Genomic DNA, 14,343 nt, shown 5'->3' on the forward strand with positions numbered 1-14,343 from the left:
CTGCCACACCATGTGGTCACCTCCGGGGCAGGCGGGAATTAAACTCATGCGGAAGCGGCTTTAGATTCTCAGTGCTGTGCTTTAACCTGCTGCGCCACCAAGGAGGGCCCGAGTCTTCATTTTTGTACATGTATGCTTTATCATCTCTGTTGTAACCCCCATGGAATTCCCACCACCAATTCACCTGTTCACCAATTCCATCAGCATAATTCCTTGTGTTCTTCCCACCCATGTTTTGATCCTGTTCCCATCTCCCCTCCATTGAATGTCTCTGGTTTTTAGTTGTTTATTGATTTTAGCTTTTCTTCATTACAATTATTTTTTTCCTAATCCCTAAAACTCTTGCTATGAATGAAATCACCCAGTATTTTTCTTTTTCTTTCTGTCTTATGTCACTAAGCATGATTCCTTCCAGCTCTATCCATGTTGCTGCAAATGGCTTGAGTTTAGCTTTTGTGATTGCTGAATAATATTCCATTGTATATATGTACCACATCTTTTTGATCCAGTCATCTATTTTGGGACATTTAGGTTGATTCCACATCTTCCCTATTGTAAATAGTGCTGCAATTACATAGGGAGCAGGTGTCCTTTTGAATTAATATTTTTGTGTCTTTAGGTAGATACCTAGGAGTGAAATTGCTGAATTATATGGAAGCTCTATTTTTAGGAGTTTGAGAAACCTCTACACAGCTTTCCATAGTATTTGGAACAATTTACATTCCCATCAACAGTGTAGGAGTTCCTTTTTCTCCACATCCCTGCCAACATTTGTTGTTACTTGTTTTTTTTTTATTATGTGCCATTCTCACTGGTGTAATATGGTATCTTATTGTGGTTTGATTTGCATTTCCCTGATTATGAGTGAGGTTAAATATTTCTCACATTCCTGTTGGCCATTTGCATCTTCTGCCCATGTTTTGACAGGATTGTTCACTTTGGTTTTTGTTGAATTTCCTCAGTTCTTTGTAGATATTTGTGATCAGCCATTATTATTAGTTTTGTGTGTAAAATTTTTCTTCCAATGAGTGAGGTGTCTCTTTGTTTTGGTTAATATCTCTTTTTCTGCACAGGAGCTCTTTAATTTGATGTTTGTCTATATTTTCCTTCACTATTTTTGCTTTAATTGATATATCTTTAGAGATATTACTGGGTGTATGTCTTGTAGTGTTTCACCAATATTTTCTTCTATATATTTTGTGGTTTCAGGTCTTATGTCTAGTTCCTTAAACCATTTTGAGTTGTTCTTTTTGGGTGTATGGTGTGAGGTAGTAGTTTAGCATCATTTTTTTTTTTCCATGTAGCAGCCCAGTTTTCCCAGCACCATTTATTGAACAAACTCTTTTTTCCACTGGATATTCTTTGCTCCCTTGTCATAGACTAGTTGTACATAAAACTATGGGTTTATTTCTGGGTTTTCTATGCAATTCCATTGGTCTGTATACCTCTATTCTTGTTCGAGTACCATGCAGTTTTGATTATTATGGTTTTGCACTATAGTTTGAAATCTGGGAGTGTGATACCTCCATTCCCTTTCTTATTCAGGAGATCCTTGGCTATTCTAGGTTTTTAGTGTCTCTATATTACTTTCATCATTATTTGTTCTATTTCTTTGAAGAATGTCATTGACATTTTTATTGGAATAGCATTGAATCTATACATTTCTTTTGGCCATTTTAATTATCTTAATTCTTCCAATTTATGAGCAAGTGATATTTTTCCATTTCTTTGAGTCTTCTTCTAGTTCTTTTAACAATGTTTTTATAATTTTCTTTGTATGGGTCCTTCACCTCTTTTTTAGACTCATTCCCAAGTATTTGACCTTTTTTGTTTCAATTATAAAAGAGATGGTTTTCTTGATTTCATCTTCTTCAGATTAAGTGTATATAGGAAGTTTACTAATTTTGTTTGTTGATTTTGTATTTTACTACTTTACTAAACTGATTGATTATTTTTATAAGCATTTTAAGAAAATAAATCTTATTGAAAATTTTTGTAGCTGGAAAACAATATCTCAATGACCATCATATTTCTCAATCAAAATTGCTGGTACCCACAACCACAAAATAAAATGACCATTCTCCATAGTTTAAACAGCCTATTTAATTAATCTGTCTACCATCTATCATCTCTACCTGACCTATCTATATTACTAACGTGTTTTCTCATGTCAGAATATATTAAATCTATACTAGATAATTTTTTAAATGTAAGTAACCTTCAGAAAAGAAATGTTGTGACGAAGATTTCTTGGATCTTTATGGGAGATAGGATTTGAACTGGGTGCTTAATCCCAAATGAGAAGCAAGAGGGCAGTGGAAGAAGAAGATCTCAATATTGATTTTTGTTATAATTTGATCCAGCCCACCCCCCACTCTTCCCATGCATGAATTACAATATGTAAAAGGTAAAAAAGAGTGTGAAAGCCACTACCTCACCTAAAATAAAAATTCTAAAGTTTTTGCCTTTTTTTTGTCTATAGGTTTGTATCACAACCACATAAAAAAACAGCATAATTTTATCATTAAATAAACAGGTGTCATGCCACTTTTTCTCTCCTGTCTTCTAAGTTCAAATTGGACTAGGGTCAAGTAACACTTGTTTATTTGGAGTTCACAATCAATATTAACTTCTCACTCAAAGAAAGGTAATTGGAAAGGAAGGAAAATATGAAATGTGTGTTTACACAACTGAGAGACTTGTTGGATGAGTCAACCTAATTCTTTTAACCTTTTTGAGCTTCAGGTGGCAACTTTTAAAAATAAAATAATGTCTCATATGTATACAAAATAGTGATTCTTGTATATTACATAAAATAAGAAATATTTTACTTTCCTGGGCAATATAGTGGTGAAAATTGTGCCCATTTTTCAAGATATTTATTTTGGCTCCTCTGGTGCAGTGGTCTCAGCCACTGCCCCATATCAGAATTGTCTAGGAACATTTACAGCTTATCCATGCCTGTGTCCCACTCAAGGTGGTTTATTCAAAGCAGGATGGGATTGAAAGGATGACAGGTTTTGAATAAGCAGGGTTAAGAATCACTGTTCTAATATCACAAAATACCAGTTATTGAAACTTAAGTTGGGGTGAGATTATCCTAGAGGGATTGGTTTTCCCAATTCATGACTCCCAAATACTCCATCTCTTTTCACAAAGATCCTCTTTAAACTCAAATCGAGTAAAGTTAATGCAAGTGCCCTGTCATCTATCTGTTCATTATAAGTAACATATCTGTGCCCGCTGCTCAATCCCAAACATACCACTATTCTCATGTCATCACTCTTTTTTCATGTTACAGAGATCACTCCTGTTAGTTCCCATTTACCTGAGGTCCTGTCTGTGCTTCTGACAAGCTCTGCCACATAATGACTGTCACCATCCTGAGAACACATAGGCTTCAATACACTGCCATGTCAGAACAGCGGATGGTTTGGACTACAACTTATCAACCACATCATTTCATACTAGAACTGAAAATAAACGGAATAGTAAATCACTTGGGGGAATGAAAAGTCCATTGGATTTTCAGTCAAGTCACTATGAGGTGATATAAAACTTTCTTGGCTCTGACACTCCAAGAACATACAAACACGAGTGCTGATATGGAATCTTTAAGATGGTCTGGCAGAAATGATCAGAAAATCACTTAGCTGTTTACTTTCCCAGGTAGGCTGGTAAAACTGGAGCCTGGGAGAGAGACCAAGTTTTGGAAGAGAAGCCATGCCTAGAGGCGTGTACTCTGCTATCCTTTTCTCAATCTTATTTTCCTCCATTGTTGGTAGAAGGAGTGGAAGATATATAAGTAAGTAAGTAATGACTGTGCATTGTTTCTCTACTTATTCATCTATATTTTCACAATGCCTATGGGAGGTGATATAAAGTGGCAATTAGAAAGATGCTTACAGATTAATAAGGCACCATTTAATATCCTGAAATGTTTAAGGATGATCACATCTTGCATGAAATTACTTGGGGAAGATTGGGATTCATTTTAAGAAAGATGCCAAGTGCTACAGTTCTCAGCATGTCACCCCTTATTACCCACCCCAACAGTTTAGAATGGCAGCAGATGATTCACTCAGGAGTGTTCCCTACTGAATCATTTAAAGATAAGATTATGGTTTATATCAAATCCAAGAGTTTACCCTGTTACTAATGTAGTCAGTGTTGATAACTACCAAGGTTTATAGAAAGCAGAGAAACATAATGGGAGGCACTAAATTTTTAGTTTAACATTGTTAGAACTGCTGATTTGTTAAGCAAATTATCATGATGTCTGTAGAAACTCTTGTGTGTGTGTATAATATGTGTGTGTGTGTGTATTCCTGAGAAGATATCTAAATTCATATGATTATAGATTCACCTACTAATTTTTGGCATATCTATTAGGAAGTTAGAAGTTACAAAGGTTCTGTATCAATAAACCAAAATGCACATGGAGTAGAAAGTTGGGGATTTTATCAGTATGCCTACTGATTCCATATGAGAAAGATTCTCTGCAATGACCATGAAAGTCAATGGAACATTCCATCCTACATGTAACATGTTGTCTTATTTATATTTTTTTTCCACAAAATATGCATCTTGAATGCCATGATCTCTCTAAGATTATATTCCCATCCTAAAATGGTTAGCTTAATGAAAGCTTGGATTCAATGAGTAGGTACATAATAAATACTTATTAGCTGCTAAAGAAGTAGTTAGGTTTTCAAAGAATGGATCAATGTCTTGTTACTTAGCTTAATGATCACATACATTAAAATTCACATTCTCCTAATGCTCCTTTCTCAATGAGGAAACCACTTGGCTTGAAAAGGTAGAATACACAGATTCCATGTACTTCAGACTGACACGACTCCTGACCTATCACCCAATATCAGGAATAATTCAAAAAAATCTAGCCAAGAACCAAGATGATCTAAGAACACATCTTTAGGTTTTGTTCATTATGAAGTTAAATGTAACTACACATCAGCCCAGCTAGGACAGAGAGAAGACTTGACTGAATACATTGTGCAGCTGGGTAATTGAAAAACAAAGAAAATAATATTAACTCTTTTGCAGTATGTGTCTGGCAAGTGGTGGAACAGAGATTGGCTACAGAGGGAACAGATAAATGATTCCAGAAACACACAGTAAGGGACTACTTCTAACCCTACCTGAACCAGCCCCTTCCCTAGGAACTATGTGTCCTGCTTAAGACTGTGGAGGGCAACCATCTGAAAGATCTTTCTATTGCTAGGAGTCCTAGTACTTCTGCTGTGTATGTCTCTTCTGAAAAATCTGACTAAAGCAAAGGTGAGCAATGGAGCCCTTGTAACTCCCAAAATATGCCAAGGAACTTCTTTTTTAAAAAAGACTTATTTATTTATGCAAACAGAACTGGAGTACAGGCCAGTGGTGCAGCGGCTGTGAGAGGATTCACCAGAGACAGAGTGGGGAGCAGAACAGGCAGATCCATGAAGTACACTGCTGAGGGGAGCAGTGGGTGAGACAGGAGAGGTCTGCTGTGTCATGTGGATCAGCTCCAGGGCACGGATCCAACTTGCACTGAAGTGGCTATGGCTAGCTTGCATGCTGCATTCTAACCAGTTGCACCACCAGGGAGGGCCCGCCAAGGAACTTCTACAGTGACAACAGAGAGACTAAGAGAATGAACAAGTGAGAGAAAGAAACAATGCTGGCAATCTCATAAGGGACTATGAGAATCCTTGTTGGGGTCTCTCCCAGTGGGGAAGCAGGAAATGTGGGCATGTAAGCCTCCAAGTCCAAGAGGGCCTCAGTGAAGGTTTGCCGTAGAATGCAGTGGATGAAGCATCGCTCCTCTCCCACCTGCTCCCTCTTCCCTCTTGATTGTTTAGAGACTAAGAACAGGTAATGTGGGGGGAAGGTGTTGAGACTTTGTAACATGGCTGATAGAAATGTTGATAGGGCCTCCCTAGCGGCTGAAGGTTTAAGACTCAGCCCTATCACCAACTACAGCCAGAGTTCTATCCCCAGGCAAAGAGTTAAACCACATGGCCAACAGACCTCTCCCATTTCACCGGCTGCTCCCCTCAGCAGTGTATTTCTGTACTTCTGCCTGCCCTGCTTCTCACTCTGTTTCTGGTGAATCCTCTCACGCTCCCCATACCTCTGACCTAATCCCAGATCTACTATGCAAAAATTGAAAAAAAAAAAAAAGAAGAAGAAATGTTGATTAAACTCATGCACTGTGAAAATGACCTTTCCTAAGAGAATATTTGGCTGATATTGTTGACATGGGAACTATTACATGCCTATAAACAATGACTATATTTGATGAGTAGCCTATTTTCCTGTGTCTATAAAATACTGTATAAAAAATTCTTGAGTAAGTAATATGCAGGAGTTATATCCTCATATTAATATCCTGACACTGTGAAGAACAGATACCAGTAGCCACTGTGTCCTCACCAGCATGGCACAACATATATAAAAGCACTCAGTAAATATTGGAAAAATGAATACATGAATAGAATGAATGAGTGAATTCAGCTTGTATATTGCTTTAAGATCCCTAGAGTTGTAAATGAAAATATACAATATTAAGCATACAACTTGTATGATGTTATTCACCATGTGCAGCACAGATCAAGGAATGAATTTGATTAATTTTAAAATTACACATGTGTTTATAAATGGCTTTCCCAGTAGTCACAGAGAATTTGTCTTGAATGCTTTATTAAGAAACTGCTCCTTGTCACCAGCCAGTGCTAATGCATGTAAATATATACAGGCTGCATATGTTACCTGGAATGATTAGTGACTCATTAGGAGCCTGTCAATGATGTAAAACCATAAATCCTTCAATCACCTTCTTAGAAGATTTCAAATCAAGAACAAGGTACTTTAAAAACTGTTTTCTCTCCCTCAGGTGAACCGGTGACAGATATAACAGCACTTGGCCTATAGTCTCAGTTTTGTTTTTTTTTTGTTTTCAATAGTGAGGGATTGTTTAGACCATAGGTTCTCAGTGATTGGAATTTTCATCAGTGGTGAAAAGATGACTTTCTTATAAAGGGCGAAGAATGAGGGTTGTAGTGGATTTGCAATTGCTGGCTGTGCGCTTTACGGAATGTTCATTTCATCATAAGTTCCCTATCACAAATTCATTTGAAAATGTACAGTAAAGCCAAATGGTTTGAGAGATGCTGTCAATATGATAGCCACCAACCATATGTGACTATAAGAACCTGAGATGTGGCTAAGCTTAAATGAAATGTTTTGTGGACATAAAACACACACTGGATTTTGAAGACTTGGTTTGAAAAAAAAAACATAAAACACTGATTATATACTGAAATGACAATAGTTAGGGTTAAATAAAATAGATTATTGAATTTACTTCACCTGTTTCTTTTTACATTTTTAAATATGACTCCAAAAAATGTAAAGTTACATTTAAAAGTCCATGCACAATAATTATATATTTAAAATTACAGTTATGTTTGTGACTTACTCTATATTGTAGAGGTTTAGAAAGACCACCAAGATAAGTATTATGCTTTTTTCTTTACTAGTGTATGTTTATTTATTCAAAGATTATTTGTTGAACTTCTAATTAGGTGCCAGGTATTGGGCAAGATGTATTAAGCAAAATATATCAGACAAATGTGGTCAAACCTGACCTCTGGTGTCTCTCATTCTCTTTCCTGTTAGTACAGAAAAATTTACTCCCTGCTATCTTTTATCTGCATCTTGGTGTCTAGTGTTTATCTCTCAAACCAGCCAGTAATGAAATCATGGCATTTTCTGGTATCCCGCTCTTTCTTGGGAGCTTTAGAGACAGACCATAAAGTTACCTGGAGCCATGAGAGCACAATTCTTGTTTGTTTGTTTGTTTTTCCTCTAAGTTCAAACTTCATGGACTCTGGAGTCTTGAAATCAAGACATTAATCAAATAATCACACAAAGCTTCAAAATGTGAATACCAAAATGGTCTTAAGTGCAATGAAGAAAAAGGTACATGTCTCAAATTGAGTACAAATGTAAATTTTAAAGGGACAAATGTGAGTGGACCAGGGAATGGGCAATGAGGGTAGGAAAATAGGGAGCTAAAGAACAAAAATCTGTATAGAAGAAAGAATGTGTTCCAAGACTTGAACTGAAGGGAAACTGTTCACTTCAAAGAATATAAGGAAGTTACTGTGGATGGAATGAGAGTGAGAGGAGGGGTGTTTGAAAGTGGTAGACCAGAATGTTAAGGCCCTTGCTACTCAAACTGTTATCTGCAGACCTCCAGAGCAGTATCTACAGAGTTTTCTATGAATACAGAAACTGAGGTCAAGCCTGATCCATCAAACTAGAATCAACATCGCAAAACGATTTCCTGCTGATTTTTATGTATATTAAAATTTGAAGCACACTGATCTAAAATTAATTGGAGAAATTTAGTGTATGTTTTAAAAAATGGGAAGTCATTGCAGCATTTTTGCAATGATCAAGTTTATGTATTTTTTTAAAGATTGACTTGGATAGCATATGTTCATGGGCATTGTTAGAAGTACCTAGACAAGGAGGAGGCTCGTGCAATAAGACAAAAGGCAAGATTAGCATGGGTGAGCTGGAAATGGTCTACACAGAGAGCACAGAGTGGACAGATACCGTGATGATGAAATTACCAAACTCCTGGAGTGGCTAATTGATAAGATGGATGAAAGAGTCATCTAAGATGGGTGTTAGGCCCCTAGATTGGTGAAGGGTGACATTTGTCACCAAGTCAAAGAAGACTAGAATAGGAAAAGAAGTGAGGCTGCTTAAGAATCATAATGGACTTGACTTTGGATATAATGAGCCTGGAGTATATTTGAGTCATCCAAGTGGAAATGTGAAGAGGATGACTTTCTTGTTGTTCTTCCTATTTTTTTCCTTCCTCTTCTCTTCCTCCTCTGCTTCCTTCTTTTGCTCCTCCTCTCCCCTTCTTCTCCTCCTTCCCTCTCTTTCTTTCTCTCTCCCTTTCCCTTTCCCTCTCCTTCCTCTCTCTCTCTCTCTCTATCTCTCTTTCTCTCTCTCTGTCTGTCTCCTTCTCCCTTAACCCTTATTTCCTTCTTTACAATGGAAATACCTCCTGCCAAAACAGTGTTTGAACATTTCTTCCCTCTGTGGCAATGTTTCCTTGTATCTCTGTTCCTCCCTATCTTAAAATTTTCATTCATTTAGAGTATGTGTATGTGTGTGTGTGTGTGTGTGTGTGAGAGAGAGAGAGAGAGAGAGAGAGAGAGAAACTGTGTGGAAAGAGAAAGACAGAAGGAGAGTGACAAGTTTTGAGTTAGCAATATATATTTGAATTTTTGAGGTGTGGAGATCATCCAGGGAGAGGTGACCTATCATGGAAGTCTTGATCCTGATTCACCGTGAACTGAACAAGTGAACTTCTGAAAATCAATTAAAAAAAAAAAGAAGTTTATATAAAAGAGAAGAGGGCTAAAAACAAATGTCTTAAAATTATACAGTGGAATGGGAATAAAATTAGATGCAATTGAAAATTGAAATGCTTTAAATTATGAGGCATTTTGTCGAGATACAGTGTAATAAGACAAAAGTCAAGTGGCTTATGTAAAGCCTCAGTTTTCTTACTTATTGAAAGAAGAAAAAAAGGCTAGAGGAAAATAGTTCTAAGATTCCTTCTAGTCCAATCTAGGTCTAAGTGTGAAATTTGCTCAGTTCTACCAAACACACAATATTCTCCACCCTCTTCGCATATGGATTTCCTTGTATTTTCACAGACTTTTCAATGACTTACTTATATCCTCTTTAGTTGAAATACAGTTAAGAAATAGAATGACAATACTGCACATTTTAAAGACAATTTTTGGAACACATTGTATCTGTTATGTGCTGAGAATTGTGAAAAGTAAGAGGCATGCTTTTAATTTAATTAAGAATAGCACATTAATGTATGACATGCTGCTACCAAAATAAAATGACAATAAATAGAAAAATACAGAAATGTTTTTGGGCAAACTGTGATTTAATGTCCTGGCACTGAGAGTTGAACTTTCTGGCCCTGGTACACACACTTAGAACGCCACGGCTAGAGAAAGGAGGCACATAATCAACAGAAATATTCCATTCCTGTTGTAAAGAGAAGATTGACCACATGATAAGAGATGGGGAAGTATCTCCCGTAACGGGAACAGTGTGCACAGAGAGGCAACGTGATAATGTGCAACACATGTCTGCAGGGTGTGAGAATCCAAGCCCAATTACAGCAGGAAATCCAGGTAGGGAAATAGTGAGCAGTCTGGCTGAAAATAAAACTTGTGTGTATAAAAGAAGTGAAGCATTTACACTGGGATAAGAAGCAATTTGAACTAAAAGGTGTAAATTAATTCCTGTAACAGGGGAAAAAAGAATTTCAATATAACACCCAAACCAAATATAAATAAAAATGATGCAACTATTCCTTGTTTTTACAGTACCTACTTTCAATTCAACATAACAGTTAATGTTATTTCTATATGTTAAATTAAAAATGTGAGGATATTAGAGTAGACTCAGACTATAGAATGCAGGCTATGTACGTGGGAAGGTAGCATATTATGGGGACCACGGAACTTCCAATTGCTCAGATGAACTATTTTCTACAGTACCATGTGGAAGAAGATTGACACTTTGTAGGTTGAAAAGTGTGGTATAAGCCAGTCTCTTGTGCTCCTCTAAGCTTGCTCTTGAGGAGACAGAGCTCTGTAGGACAAAGCAAGAATTTCCTTTTAATGGAAAATATTAGCTTATGTGGACAAGCATTCTGATCTCTGCCATAGGTCTCTTATTTTCACAGATGTGTCATTATTCTTCCTTGTTACTAAGAAGTGAAAAATAGCCTCTTTCTGTTCCAAAATCAAAACAAACTCATAAATTGGCAGAAACCACTGAAGAATTGTTCCATTGGTCCACAATTAACTCAACATCCTCTGTCATCACCAGTCATAACTAGAGAAACTCATGAAGAAATCTACACCGAAGTTTTCCTTTATTCACCTTGTCCAAAACAAATGATATGAAGAACCCAAGAATATAACCAACTGTGCCTAAAACAAAACTGGGGAGGAAATCATATGATCATTTACTTCCAGTGATTCATACCACTGTACCTGAAAGTTTCTGTTACTACATAGGCTACTTACCTTCTTCTAACATCTGAGTCAATTAATTCAGTCTGTCTCTAGTTTACAATTCACACTGGGAATCATAAAGACCAATTCAACTATTTACATATATATATGTACACACACACACACATACATATATATAGAATATATTTACATATATATACATAATATATATATAATTATATTGAAGTATGCATACAAATTATACATATAAGTTAGCTCTACAACATAGTTCTGGAACCAAAAGAAAATCCAGTGTACCCTTGGCCTTGATAGATTTGCAGTCTAGGTCTAGGTCTGGTAGGAAAGACAAGATAGTTATGCTTTACTTGCTATTAAATTGGAAGTTGCAGGCTATCTATCTTTCAGGTTAAGAGAGAAACTTAAGGAACATGGCCCACAGCAGCCAAACGTAGGCTCAAAGGCTTCGTGAAAAAGCAGTGTCCTGAAGAGTACAAAGTAAAATCTGATTAGATCAAGAACACTCCAGATGAGTATCAGGGAAAGGCAATGATGAAGAAAATTCATACATAAAAAGACAGAAAGGAAGGGAGTGAAATTTTGGAGAGAGAAAAGCCTGACATCAAGTGGTCTTTATCAGGACATTACCATCCAGCTCCTCCAGGAAAGCAAATTTCCTCTCCTGGCTGCTTTGCTAATGCTAGACAGACTTTCTCCTCACACAAACTACCTTATATTCCCAGTAACAGCAAATTCTATCTGCGAGGGCAACCCTTTAGGGTGAGACCAGAGATCCAAGAGAGGTAGAGTTGGAGTCAGGAGCTTTCCACTGCAAGCCACTTTGAATGACCTCCACACACTCACCACAGGCACATGCACCTCCATAATATGACATACACCAGTCAGTCTAAATTCCCCTGGAACTTACAGGCTTTTCAGTTTCTCCAAGTGTTTGGTCTCTAACCTACATGTGACTCTCTTCATTTAAAAAAGGAGAAAACAAAAATCAAAGCCCCCCCCCCAAAATATATGTATTATTTCCAAATCTTGTTGTTCAGCTCAATGCAAAAAGTTCATGCCCTTGGTGCTACTACTTTTCATTCATGTCCTCTCCTCCACAATAATAAGTGCCTAATGTAAATTATAAAGCACACTACACCGCGCGCGCACACACACGCACGCACGCACGCATGCATGCACACAAACACACATCCAAAATTTGGATTCTGCCCTTTCTAATTACAAATCACCACCTGTGGTAAAATTATTGAAAAACAGATGAGCTTTTCATTCTAGCAATAGCCTTAAAACAAGCAGCAGTTCCAACTGCCAGGGTGATGTATAGACACCACGGAGGGCAGATGAGGGATTAATTAGGTCTGTCCTTGCACATTGCCAGGGGAGCACTTCTGTAGAGGTGATTGAAAACTAGAAAGAGTGGCATTAGTCTTCATTGTTGGTTAAAGGCAACAAAAATAAAGATGCAATTGAGTTGACAAAGCTTCAAGGTATGTGGCTGAGTCATTTGGAGGTGTCAAAACGATCAAACTATAATTAATTAGCTTAAGTGCTATATTTAATCCCTCAACTTTAATGAAGAATTTTGCATCCAAGAACAAATAGCAAAGGAAGGACCATCAGTTTCTGATATTTGTTAGGTTGGTGGGGGGGGGGAGCCTGTTGTTGCGGGGAGACCTTAAGTTTTTCTCAGGCTGTAATGATCAACACCCCCTGCTCTTAATCTTATTGTCATTTCCTTTTTCCTTATAGAACAGTGATGTTGTTCTCTGCATTTGTATGAGGGGAGCAATTATAGGCAAATAACCCTCCCTGCAGACTATGAGTCTTTTTAAGAAAGCCTAGAAGATTGACTGGCAGGGGGTGGAGAGAATTGGCCACTTGCAGATTCCTGCATGATTTCTACCAAATAGTGGGTCTGTTAAAGCTTCAAGAATGTCTATTTGGCTCATAAATAAAAAAATAATTCTTGGTTAGAATTAAACAACATTATTAGAAGGTCTATGTGTGTTGGACACTGCTTTCTTATCTCTAAAAGCATTTATACATGGGGTAAACACACACTACAGACTATTCCTTAAAAAGATGATTCCATTTTTCCCCCTGTTGTCTGTATTTTTTTTCCCACATTATTATTTTATAAATTGCTTTCTGAGCCCCTAGGGAGCAGGAAACAGGTCTGTGTTGTGCTCTTTGTATGGGGCCTAACTTGAGCCTTTAATGGCTCCTTGATGAGGCTCATGATTCAACCAGCCCTAAGTGAAGGCAGAACTGAAATGTATTAATATTTAGCATTTTAATGAATTGGCTATAAATTAGCAGATTTCTTCCCTATTACTATGTAGGCTTTGTACTCATTACATCTAATTTAGTATTGATTACCATTTTTTTTAAATTTGTATAATGTTTTTCTCTTTATTATAAATGATCACAAAAAAAATTTAACAAAATCGCCAAGTTTTTATAAATTAAAAGAAACAGAATTAAGAACAAATATTCAGCATTTGAAAAAACTACTCTTTTCAGCTCTTCAGTCTGCCAGATTATTAAAATATGCAGAAGAACACTTAGAATAGAAATTGTCATCTAAATCAATTTCATGTAAAAATAGTGTCTCAGCTCTTTTTAAGGACCTATAATAAAATTGTTGTTTTAGTAACTTTTTAAATATAAATCACCATTATTATAATTATTGCTGGCAACAGGATTAGTTCAAATATATTAATTAGTTAATTAAGTTATTTAGATTTTTATTTTCTACAAATATCTTCTTGCCTAGAGTAAGAACAAAGAAATATAATCAGAAAGAATCCTTATTTTCTCCCTTAACAAGTGAAATATGGAAGTTATACATTTTTGTCTCTGAAAGTTGGAAGTTCTTTCTTGGAGAAGAGATATTATAGGAGAACTCTAGAGATTCTATCCTCACTGTCAAAGAAATAAATGTTTCTAATTGAGAATGTTTGCAAAGAGAAATCTCTGGGAAATTAAATAAAGAACAATTTTCCCATTAGCCTTGCTCTAGTTCCCAAGATATGTTTAGCATCTGACCTCTGTAACAAAATTATCTATTTACTTGTCCTTTATTATTTGTAGTTGGACTGCTCACCTCCATGTAATAATTAATAATTCAATGTCAAGTCCCCTAGAAGCAGGGTGGTGTTCCCCAAAACAAAAAAAGTTAGGAAAATATCACAAAATAAGCAGGAGTTATAACCAAGATAAAAAT

This window comes from Condylura cristata, unplaced genomic scaffold (genome assembly GCF_000260355.1).
Source record: "Condylura cristata isolate star-nosed mole 26May11 unplaced genomic scaffold, ConCri1.0 scaffold00001, whole genome shotgun sequence".
Taxonomy (NCBI): domain Eukaryota; kingdom Metazoa; phylum Chordata; class Mammalia; order Eulipotyphla; family Talpidae; genus Condylura; species Condylura cristata.